Raw genomic sequence first — 12,581 nt, 5'->3', positions numbered from 1 at the left:
TTTCCACCAGGGTCTCTACTTAAAGGGCCCCACTGACGTACAGGCACCGAAGAACACTAATTCCCTCCATTTCTTGATGCTCCATCTAACTTACAGCATCTAATAGTACTGTTTTCATTCTTCTCTCCCCATTTTTAAGATCTGAACAGTATCGATGCCCATATGTCTGTATACAAATGCTCTCAAGATCTAGTTTTACACTGTGTTTCAGCCTCTGCCTTCCCCATGACATTAAAAGTCCTGCCTACACGTCTTCCATCTGTGGATTGAAGTTTCAAGAACAGGATGCTCATCAACAAAGTCCTACTCAATCCTGAACCTGCAAGCACTCAAGTGCAGCAGCAGTTTTATGCACAGAGATGGAGGTCCTCTGAGTGCAGTACAACCACTCGGGTGTGTAAAGTTACTTATGAGCTTAAGCACTTTAGGTTCTGTCCTTAATTTTTTAAGCAAGTTTTTTGCCAAAAAGGCAAGGAGTTTCACAACAATCAGCAGTTCTTGGGAGATTTCCTCTTCTTGTTCTAAATCTTATAAGAACAGCTGTTCTGGAGAAAACTTGGCCATATCTGAATGTCCACACAGGCTCCAAAACCACAGGTGCAGGCTGCAAGCCAGGGATGCTATATGTAAGTCTTCCTGAAGGTCTATGGGATTCAGGTTTTCTCCTTTCTCTAACTATAAAACCAGCACCGAAGGCACAGGGATCAAAAATTAAGCTTCAGCGATGGACATACTTGTTGCTCACGTTATAGCCAACGCTATTAATGAGATTTCAGGTTGCGACAGTTTAGCAAGACTTTTTGCACTGTTCCCACGGCTGACTAGCCCCGTTGTATTAAGCTTAGAGTGTCTTTGAGTACTGCAGGTCAGTAGGGAAACGGCCTGCAAAGAAGCAGACCACGCAGCGTGTGGGCAAGGTTCTCAGGGGGCAGAGGGCTACCTCGCTCTATTACTAGAAAAGACATTTGTTCCAAGCATTATTACAGTATTACACGTGCTGCAATCGGCAAACTCGGGCTGTAACAGCCCCGAGAGTAATTCCTACTGAAGTTTTTGTTCTCTGTAAGCTTTAGCAATTAGCACTAGACATGAAGCAGACGCTGCCACTTCCAGTTACTGACCAACTTCAAGAGAATTCACATGGCCTAGTTGGTTTTCTCAGCTAAATACTTGGGTTAAAAAGAGGTGGTCTCACCTAGAGTCTTAGCGATTCCTGTACCACTTTCCAGTATACCTACCTTGTATCTTCTCCAGCAGAAAACACGCTATTAGTCAACTATTCAACAAGCCAGACATTTTTTTCCTGGCATCTGCCACTGAGAACCTGGGTGGAGTTCTGTGAAGTTTTTGATTTGCTCATTTAATTTCACAAAAAGCATATTAATTTGCTTATGTTAGTCTCCCAATGCATCAGGAGACTTGAAACCACATATCCAGCTACTTACCTGAATCTTATGCCGCAGGCACCTTCTCCAGAACTCATCACAAATATATGCCAACAGTCAGGGTCCAGAAAGTGGGAAAAGTGAAACAATTTTCGAGAGTGAAGTTAACATTATGAAATTATTGGCTTTGTGGTTAAATCATTCACTTAATATGTTTTTGCTCAGTCAGCTCAAGACCAAATTTGCATTGGGGGATGATATATATAGGCTCTTTACATTGTTAAAGCCTCTCAACCACATTTGTTACACCAAACATCACCAATTATGCTTTATTAGATGCTAAAGAGACCATCTATTTAATGTAATATGACTCAAATAAAACACTTTAATAAACACTTTAAATTCCTCATCTACTTTTTGCTAGCTGCAGGACTTCAATAAAGTCTAAGGAGACAATTTTGCTAAGGATCAACAGAAACTCAAGGAAAAACTGACAGCTTTTCATTCTCTTAATTGTACTCTGTCTTCCTTCAGGTGTAAGATGCATTGCATACCAAACTGTACTTAAAACAATTAAAAGCCAAGAGAAACCATGCCCTAAACATTCTAGCACTATAAGGTTAAAGCAAAACTTCAAAGTTCATGGACTACTAGAGCAGCAGCAGTATCAGTAAATGCAATTTCTGGTATCCACCCCTTGAAATCCCCCAGTCAGCGCTGGCTGGCAATGGACAGCAGCTTTGCAGCGAATACGCCTGGACTCATCACACTTAATTACAGCGTGTTTCTCCCATCAGCTTGTGGGTGGGAGTTAGACAGGGGACCCCGCACGGTATGACTCATTAATTATCTAAAAGATTTCCAGATAGCCAAACTGTTCATCACGGTCCTCACCCACAACAAAGTCCCAAGTCGATTCTCGATCAGCATTTTCTTGGCTTGCAGCTTCCTTCCTCCGCTTCACAGCAGCAGTGCTAACCTGCACAGCGCAGACACTGTGAGACCTAAACATGGCAAGGATCCTGGGACGGGAACCCCAGGGTCTAAACAACTTTCTTTCTAAAGGATAAAGGTTCCTCGGGATGCTGGGGTGCGTGTTCACAATGAAGCCTTCGCTATAAAACCAACGTGGATTTGAGAGTTCAGGAAGACCAGGAAATTCCCAAACTGGAGGAAGCAAGTTAGAAAGCAAATGCCATAAAAGTAAAGAAAAAAGCTTGTTTTTACTCACCTTGCTCAACAGGAGAGCATAATTTGCTATCCCTACAGAGTCACCAGTGATTTTGTCCATAGCGAAAGTATTACATAAAGGACGAACCTAACAGAAATGAGTAATATGTAAGATTATGTCACTTTAAGGTTTACTGCTAGGGAGGTTGCTTTTGTTTCAATACAGAACTCTAATGAACCAAATCCTTTAGAGCTCTAATTCCATGCATTGCTCTCCTGAAATCCTCCACTTCATAACCAAAACCAGTGCCATACAACAAAACCTATACGTTGGCCTCATTCTATATCAGAATAAAATGTTAAGGGATGGTAGCGTAGTGCTAATGGTAGGAAAATCAGCCCGCTTCTTTCATGAACTGTGCAAGAAATGAATAAATAAAACCAGACAAAATTGCTCTAAACTTTTTTTTAAAAGTCACAAAATAAAGAAATATATGTTCACTGAATGGCCCAGGGGTCATTCTGATACCTTTGTTTAGATACATGTAGTACCGGGAAAAGGCGACAACAGAAAAGTGGACGTAACATATGCATATATCTACAAGTGGCAACACTCCCAAACCTGCCATATAGATTTATTGCATCATCTGTGGCTCAGTCAAAATTCATTAGCTCCGTGTGCATGTATGTGAGTATGGGAGAGTGTGCGTGTGTGTATTCACACATCTGCTTTCAATCACTACGCTGTGGAAATCCTACACAGTAGACACATTAAATGTCTTTAACTACAACCTGAACCAAACTGTGAAAGAGACAGAAAGAATGTAAAAAGGAGAACTTTTTCTTCCTCTCACAAAGGGAACCGAGAAAATGAGTCACTAAATACCAAGATTGCTTTGCACTTCAATTAAAGTGTCAGTAGAAGTTTGGTTTAGAAAATGAAACCAGTAAGTATGAAAAATACAACAGACAGGTATTCTTAGTAGGAATTACCAAGTGGTATCATACCAGTTTTTGAGAAACAACTCAAAGCTGAGACATATTACACCCATCTCCAGTGAAGACAAGTGTGATCCTCTCTTAAATCTGATTAACTTGCTGTAGATCTGCAATAAGCAAGAAGATCTGATTTTCTATATACAGCTGTGTGACTGCAATATGCAAACAGGTGTGGGGAGTAAGGGAGGCCAACTGTATTCCTTGAAAGGTTAAGGTCTAGAAAAAGCTATAATGTACTCTCCATTCACTGAATCCTGTGTCATGTAATGAGCTAATTCAAGTTCAAGTGGCAATGTACTCCAAGGGCTTAATGATGAGAGCAGTTCCCAGCTCTAATCCACTGGCAGGGATCTGCTCTACGCAAAGTGTCTCCAGAGGCACTAAGTCATACTACAAAGGTGATTCAAGCAGTGGTTAAACCAAACAGGGCAAAAGCAGTGCCTATAAATGTCTCTTAATACCAGGCTGCAAAAGAAATAACTACTTTGATCACAAGCAACCTGCAAGTTGGAGACTGCTTTCAACTTTAGTCCCGTAAGAACCTTGGTGGTAACAACATCCTACCTACAGTTGTTACAGAAGACTTTGGGTAGATGCACTGAAAGTCGCAGACAGTTTCACATCTTCATGTGTCCTGCAAAAGGGAGGCCTCCTTCTTAAATTTTTGACTCTATAAGACATAATTTTGTAAATAGAGCTCTCCTAGCTCTATTTGCGCTTAGACTTTTGCATTCCTACTCCACTTCTGGTTCTGAAGCAGCATCCATGGGTCTGAAGGAGGGTTTACACCACCTATAGAAGTGATATTTTAAATCATTCTGTTGGGAAAACGAATGTTTTAGAAGACTAATAACAGGCTTCTACAAAAAGCTGTACCCCACATCTGTTGATACCCCGTGTCTTCAGCTAGTTGACAGCTGTATTAGCGTTGTATTTAGCATAGTTAAATCTTCCCATCTCTGCAGTTGTCCTTCATGGAGAACTTCTATGCCAGGTCAAACTCAAAATGGATTTTAATGAACACCATAAACTACTTGGGAGGGAATTTATAAATGAAATAAGGAATAGTAGAAATCTGCAAGGCTACTGGAATTCTACAGGCACAAAAAAAAAATCTTCACACAAATACTTTCTCAGTCATTTGCTCTTGTGAAACAGCTTTAATTGTTAGTTTTCCTGGCAGGACAACATTCCTCCTCCCCTAGATCTTTTCATGCCTCATACAAGTCTTTTAGGACAATGACAGCAACAGCACATCATCAGTATGTATGACATACTAAGAGTCAAGTGACTGTTCAAGTTATTTGCCACCGAGTTTTCTTCTGAATTTTCCCAAACACTTCACACACTCTGCACTTTCCCATACATTGATGTAGTTTCATACAGAACACTTAAAATACTGAAGCAGCATTGTAAAGCTGCTGAAAGCTGAGTAATAATTCCTAGTATTGACCTCTTCAAACGATGTCAGGTAGTTTATCTTCAAACAGAGGTGATATCAACTGCAACAGAAATGTTATCTCAATGATAAATATGTAGTCTTTAGCTGCTATGGATAACAACTAGCTGTTGCTTTTTTCCATGTAATGATGTTTTTTTTAATACCATACAAATCCCTTCTTCAAACTTTATTCCTGTTTCTTGTTTGAAGATGCTAATCAATATTACAAGCAGGGAACAGGAGCAGAGCATCTGTACATTTGTATGTCCTTACCGTACTGTAAACATTTAAGTGCATAAATAAGGATGATTTTATAGTAAGGAAAAAAGAAGTGCACAACTTCAACCTATCACTTGAAAAGCTCTCACACAAAATACTCAAACCGACTCTGCACAGAAGTTATTTTGCATGACTAGTCTAAATGGGATATTCTTGTCCAGGTCCTTTATCATAACATCATTTAATACAAACCAAAAGCCACATTTCCAATCCCAATGCTTGACAACCAAGACCTACACTGAAATCACGCCTTTATCAGCAATGCCATTTTTCCTGTCCAGTGTAATTTCCTGTCCCCTATCCCCGGAAACCTTCCTGCCAATGTGTGTTCTGACCTGTAGGGCTGAAAAAAAATTAATGCACCAGCATAAATTTGATGATGACATTTCATAGCAGCCAGTAATAAGTGAAGTGTCCAAGTGTATAGGCCTCCAAATTCTGTTCCAGAGGACTTAAGCCATTGTGTTGCATCTGGCCAGAAATGCTGGCAAATACTGATGAGATTATGACTTATGGAAAGTCAAACCTCAGCACTAGCCCAGCTTAAAAGAATTGTTTTCATTTACAGTCAGAGACCAAACATAAATCCATTGTTTATTATTTGGCTGCCCTTTCCCCAGCTGTCCAGCTTCTAGCATCAGACACCTTCACTGCTGCGCTATCCCACACAAGTCTTACACTTATTCAAGTCTCAAACTCCCAGAAGCCGTTCCTGTAAGAGATTGCATAGTACACTGCAAGAGATCCTTCATGATAGGACCAAAGTGAAACATGAAGAGCAGCTAAACATCAAAAGAAAAGGAAAATCTTCTGAAGGATTCCCAAGAGCCATTTGCAGAACGTTCTCCAAGTGTCCTCCATTCTCAAACAACGTCCTCTCTCAGCATTTCATACAGCAGATGTCTCCAAAGAAGAACAGTTATTTTCCATTTCCCAAGGCCTCCTTCCCTCAGAGACCAGCCTTCCCTTGAGTTAGCACACACCTACCTCTCAAATGCGACCACCCTCTACCTTGCTGCTGGCTTACCATTACATCTACCACTTCATCGGTAAGCCACATAAAGCTGAGTGTGAAAACCATACTTTTGAAATAAGAGTCTACTAGGAATTCATAAATTACTGAGTGACAACTTGGGTGACACAGATGGCACCTCTATTTCCTAAGGCCGTAAGGTAGAAACACTTGCTTTGAATACATTGCTAATACCAATACAGACAGAGGATGGGAAGAAAAAAAAACGGGGTGGAAGAAAAGAGGGACACCTTGCTAAAATGAATTCTTTAGGACAGTAAAGCTGTGAACAAGAGTTTCTATTTTCCCCTTGCTTAAATTGCAAGTGTTATAAAGCAGAAGGATCACAGTATCAGCCACAGAGGAAGAAGTTACTTAGCCATGAAAGCTACCAGTGCCCCACAGGAAAGCAAGACAGCACAGTGTGGTAAGGTTTAAGTAACTGCAGTTACACGGTGGTTTTTCGCATCACAGACTCAACATGCATGCCCACTAAAAACTCCGCCTCACTGCAAAAGCCTGATTTATAACCTGAGTATTTTGAATTTGTGAAGTACTTGGCTTTTTGTAATAAAGGCTTTAGCGTCATGTTCTACAAATAGAACGTTTTCTCCATCTTTTGGAACATTTGGATTTTGTCACTCTTAAAAGCTGTCAGAATTTTAAACTATCAGGCAGCTCCGCAAGAGTGAGGGGGTTGGGAAATGGAGAAATAAACTAGGGGGTGAGGGTGGAGTATGGCATTCCATAGATCAAATGGTATCAAATATATCATTGCACAGACATTTGTTCCCGTTTCTACCAGTCACTGCATGCCACAAGCTACAAGCAACATGATAGCAGTTCCTAAATTTGTCCAAAAGGAAGAAGCCATTTGGACCCGTTGCAAAGCCTTACAGTTAGAGGACAGAAAAAAAAGATACAGTCAGAAGTTCCAGACATGAACTATTTTGACAATGTCCAGGACAGAAGAAAAGAAAAGAAAAAATTGAAGGCCTTTGCTACCAAATTAATTCCACAGGTAATTGAGACAGTTCAGCCCAACAGCTGAAAGCAACATCACAACAAAAGCACATTGCTGGGCTTGGCACAAGGCACGACTACCTCAGCTGCCCTCCCAGGGACTGCTCAGATAGCTTAATGAATATATATATACATACATATACATATATATACACATATATATACGTATATACACACACACGCACACATACACACACGTTTATATATATATATATACACACATGCGTGTGCCAGCAAGCAACAGGCAATCAAAGGAAATCTGAGATGCTTTTATTTTACCCAGATAAATTCAAAAGACAAACCTGTTCTGAAATTAACTTAGGCAGACTACTGTAGCAGACTCAACCTATCCCTCCGCTTTCCCATTTGGTGATGAAAATAAGCCACACACATCAACTGCAAGTAGGAAAATAAGAACACCCAGACACTCGGAGTTTCAGAGTTTCATAACTGCCCCTTAAAGGGGGAAAAAAATTAAAAGAAAAGAAAAAAAAGGAAAAAGCCACACACAAACACAGCTTCTAGAAATGGTAAAAAAAAAAAAAAAAAAAAAAAGAGAGAGAAGAAAGAAAGAAAAAGAAGTGGAGGGGGGAGGATAGGAGGGGCAAACCCAAGAATTCCTAAGCACCCTGACCAGGCAGAGCATCTGTCTGGCATCTGCTGAGGCCATGACAGGAGCTCACTTCATTTCAAAATTTTATTCTCTGAATATATATTGCCTCTAAATGACTCATGTTCAGAAGAAAAGGATGGAGTTGTCTTTAGTTTCCGTGAAAGAATAAATTTGAGAAGACAAAGCAGTAGTTTTCAAACTGCATTTTAAGATCTGTGTATATTAATCATACTCCTGCAGTCCTTTTACTTGTTTGTCTGCTTGCTTCCCCAGCCAGCTAATTTGTTCTCATCTTTGAACTAAACAGAAAAAGTGTGGGATTTTTTGCTGGCCACACGAGTGGACGGGAACTCCTGCACTTGAGCTCTGCTCCTCAGCTGCAGCTGGAGGTCAGCCTCTGGATTTCGGACGGCTGTGGGACGCACCGAGCTGTGGTACCGAGGAGCCACACCGCCTTTAACCAGGCGTCCGCTGCAGCTCCAAAAATAGCAACAGAACACCATTTTTCAGGAGACCAACAATAAAAAAGGGCACATGGGAAATAAAAGGTAACGAAGTGGACTCAGCATCTCCTACTGTTGCCAAAGCACTCCTCCTGTTCCACAGGAGCGTCCCGGCCGGGGCAACGCAGGGGATGGCGGTGTGGGTGTTGGGGGCCACCCACCACCCCATGCAGAGCAGAGATCACCTCAGGGCCCACCATGGTTGCCTGAGGCCAAGCCCGGGCTCTCCCTGCAGCCCTCAGCACCATGAGGCTGCTGTGACTCCCCAGGAGGTGCCTTGGGGACTCATGCCATGTAGCCACCTCCACAGGCCTCGACCTAGGGACAGACTTCCTCCTCATGGCCAGGGGAAGAGGGGTACTTGGCCAGGCCCAAAAGGAAGACGATTTGGCATGAGAAGTGTGGAGGAGGAGGAGGAAGTGGGGAGGACCCTGTAGAGGAGGGCGGGCTGAACAGGCAAGAGGAGGCATGGGCCACGGGAGCAGGAAGACATCTTGTCAGCCCCTCACCTATGCACAGCAGTGGTAGGGCCTGTCCAGAACTGAAGTAATACTCTTTGAAAATAGTGCAAAACATCTGTAAACATTATTCACAGGGAAGCTTGACTCCACTACCATTGGAAACCCAGGCACTGAGCTGGAACCACAAGAAGACAAAGCACTGGGTTATTTAAGCTGTGGATTTTAGGCTACTTTTTTCACTGCATTCCTGTCCTTCTACACATTTCCTACCAGACAGCAGCCTCCTCCAAATAAAAACTAGCAGCACATATGCAGAGTTGTGGGCAGCCTTTCGGCTCCAGCCGTGTGCAGCCACCTGCTGGCTCCGGGCACGCAGGATTTCCCCATCATCCGGGCAGGAACAGAGGAGAGGGAAGGAGATGCAGGAGAATATAGTAGCAACACCAAGACAGCAACAAAGTGGACCAAAGGTGGCGCAGGACCACATTTTTGGCTTAACTTGAACACAAAGACACTTTGAAAATATAAATTTATTCATGGGTGCAATGGGCTCAAAGAAATGGTATAAGCTAGAGGCCTGGTCAATAATTGTGTCCAGCATATTCCCTCCTTACTGGATTGAGTTATGGCAGGGGTAACAATCAATACTATATATTAGTTGCTGTAAAAAATAACATTAATTCTACATTCTGGCACATTTTAATCTATTAGGTTTCCAGTTAAGACTTTCTCCCTGATAATGGCCTTCTCAGCATGTGAGTGGGTCAACCCAACACTAGAGCGGGTCCAGTTGGGCTCAAAAAGTACACCAGAGACAGCAGGCTTATCTCCATGGCATCCCGTCTGCAGGCAGAGTGGGGTCTGCTTGGCATTTAAAAAACTGATTGGAAACCCTTCAAGTCTTATGGTCAGGAAGAGTGGCTGACACCAAGTTAGAAGTAGCCTTTAGGCCAGCAAACCTTCTTGGCAAGAAGAGGAGGGAGGGCATCAGGATGTCCCCAGACAGTGATGTCTGAGGGGAGCAGGAGGGAGGAGGAATTCCAGGAACAGCTGGCCACATTGGAGATATCCAGTTTCAGTGTATGTTTTAAAAAGGAATGGCATGCTTAAAGATGGCCACAGGCATCAGACAAGCTGTGCTCTTGAAACAGCCTTCCCCTTTTTGAGTTTTCCAAGTTCACTGCCATCAGTGTTACAGCTGGATGAGCCCGTTAACAGGCTGGCACATTGTCTTCCATGACAAATAGACTGCAGTACACAAAGCTGACAGGCAAGGTGCTTCACTGAAGGCATTCACACATCACCATCTATTACAGAACATTTTCAGAGTAGCACACGCACGAGAGATGGCCAACTACATTTTGCCTCAGTTCAGGCCTCCACGTTCAAAAAGCTCGTTCCTAGGTCCATCTGGAGACAACACTCATTTACCCACGCAGCAACCCAACTAGAGGCAGACATTGCACCTGAATGTTGAAGGAGGACTGGCCTGGCCTCACCAGAGCTCCTGGAATCCCAAACAAAGAAGGCGAAGGACGGTCTGAAGTGCCTCAGTCCTCACCATCACCTCCACACTCAATGGAGAACAGCACAGAGCTGAATGTCAGAGATAGCTGCCACAGCATGAGGCCAGGCTGCAGTTCCTGCATTTTGCATGTGGTCAGCTGAATAAGTTGTATAAGTTGTTATTTACAACTGTTCTACACTGATAAGCTGTTAGGATTGTATATATACATATATATCATCAGATAATAGTTATAAAGTATTTATCAAATACTTTGTTGTGCACTGTCTTGTTTCTCTCTAATATAAGCTAAAATCTACAGAGCAAGAGATGAGGAAAAGAGAGGGAGGGGGGTGACTCTCACACCAGGAAGAATTATCTCCCAGAGGAACCTGCTTCATAACACTGTCAGCTTCAAGGCCAAAAACCACCAGCATGACAATAACAGTAGGAGAAAAATAAGGGGAAAAATACTGTCACTGGGCCTCAATGGCTTGGCTGGAAGAGTTGCAAATAGCAGGCCCTTAACCTTATTGAAGCAACTCTCAATGGCACTGTCTAAAAACAGCACTTGGGAAGCCTTTGAACACCAAAAGTTAGGCCAGCGGCCTGGCAGATGCCCACATCAATAGCGGAGCACAGTTTTGAGGGGCTCACTTTTAACAGAGGATGTACAAGAGAAAGACTTGAATCAAGAACAGAAGCAGTGAGTGGGGAAATGCAGTTGTTTTGAAAGTTAAAAAACACTCCAGAGGGGGCAATATCAGATATGTGCGATCCAACTATTCGCGCTCTCCTTCACGCAAAGCACCACCCAGTGAAGAATTACTGGATTAAAGAAGAATCCACAAGCAAGCTATTTCCTGGCACGTCAGCCAGGTATGATGGAAAAGGACACAGTGCTCAACCAGCTTCACCTCATAGCGAAATCCATGCTATGGATGTGTGGTGTTTTGTCTAAAGTTAAGGCCCAGACTAGAGCGGGCACCATCAGCTGCCTCCAACTGTATGAAGCTGGCCACCATATTCAGTCTTTGAACTTTGATCCCTTAACTGAACCAAAGGGGCTGAGATGAAAAGAATAGGTGTCCTATACCCACATATTCAACATTGTTTATACAGCCGGATGGACTAAAAGCCATTAGAGGCCTGGTAATTGAAATCCTGCTTCAGACTATGTGTGTCATACTGCTTTGACTCATAAATGCATGTGAATTTGTAAAAGGAACTTTAACTGAGTATGTCATAACATTGTTATGCTGCAATTCATTTTCCCCTGAAATAAAGATGGTGTTCTTCATTCTGACAGTCACAAAAATCTCCACAGTAACTCAATTTTCAGAACAAGTTTAAGCTTTGACACCATCTTACCCAGTCAGAAAAAATCAATACACCAAAAAACTAGTTTATATAAAATTCAGATATTTAGCTCAAGTGAGCCAATAATCTGCTTTTGAGAAATCCAAATAAGAAAAATTCTAGGTTTAGATTCTTTTATTCTCCACATTTATTTAAGTATTGGAAGTAAAACAATCAAACTCTAAGAAGTGATAAGATGTGACAAAATCTTGAATCAATTTTTATTAAAATTTTTGACTGTTGGAAGAGTTACTTTTGCAAATCTTTTCTTTACATATATCTGTCTGCTTGGTTATTTCCTCCCCGTTTATATTTGTAGTTAGAAATTGGACCCTCGAATGTAATGAACTGAATGGTCACACAGTAGAAGGTATCAATAAAGGGTTTTTTTTAATTCTTAATTCTTGATGTTGTTCTAGTATCAAATTAAACAAAAACTACAACAGGACTTAAAAGAGTCGTAACACTTTCAGGTAAACTATATGAGATCCTGGTCAGAGAAATCACCGTTAAAAGGTTACTAATGAGCCTACGAAAACATATCCTACCCTACTGTCCATACCCTTAAATCTGAGGGTTGAGGTTAACTATATACAGACCAAAAAATTGCGCCTGTCTTCTCCAACGCTTTCTGCAATATTGCTCAAGAAATCACACGCCAAGTTAGCCAGCAGCTTTCGTTCACTCTTTAGAGAACAAAAAGTCTGATTTTCAGAGATGGAAAGCCGATGGTGCTCACATATATGAAGGAGTGAGAAAGAAACAAGACCCATTTGTGATGATCACACTCTTGCCAGCAGGATATAGCTACCTTCTTTACTGTACTTGGGGC

General features: G+C 42.0%; 1 protein-coding gene across 5 annotated transcripts in view; it reads right to left on the bottom strand.

Annotated features, from left to right (window-relative positions):
- The window catches only part of LIMCH1 (LIM and calponin homology domains 1), a 177,423-nt gene that overhangs the window by 142,746 nt on the left and 22,096 nt on the right, over nucleotides 1–12,581 (bottom strand). The gene's annotated exons all lie outside the window — the stretch shown is intronic.

This window comes from Anser cygnoides, chromosome 4 (assembly GCF_040182565.1).
Source record: "Anser cygnoides isolate HZ-2024a breed goose chromosome 4, Taihu_goose_T2T_genome, whole genome shotgun sequence".
In the NCBI taxonomy this organism is placed as follows: Eukaryota; Metazoa; Chordata; class Aves; order Anseriformes; family Anatidae; genus Anser; species Anser cygnoides.
The sequence above is the reverse complement of the archived record's forward strand: the minus strand, read 5'-3'. Positions and strand labels throughout refer to the sequence as shown.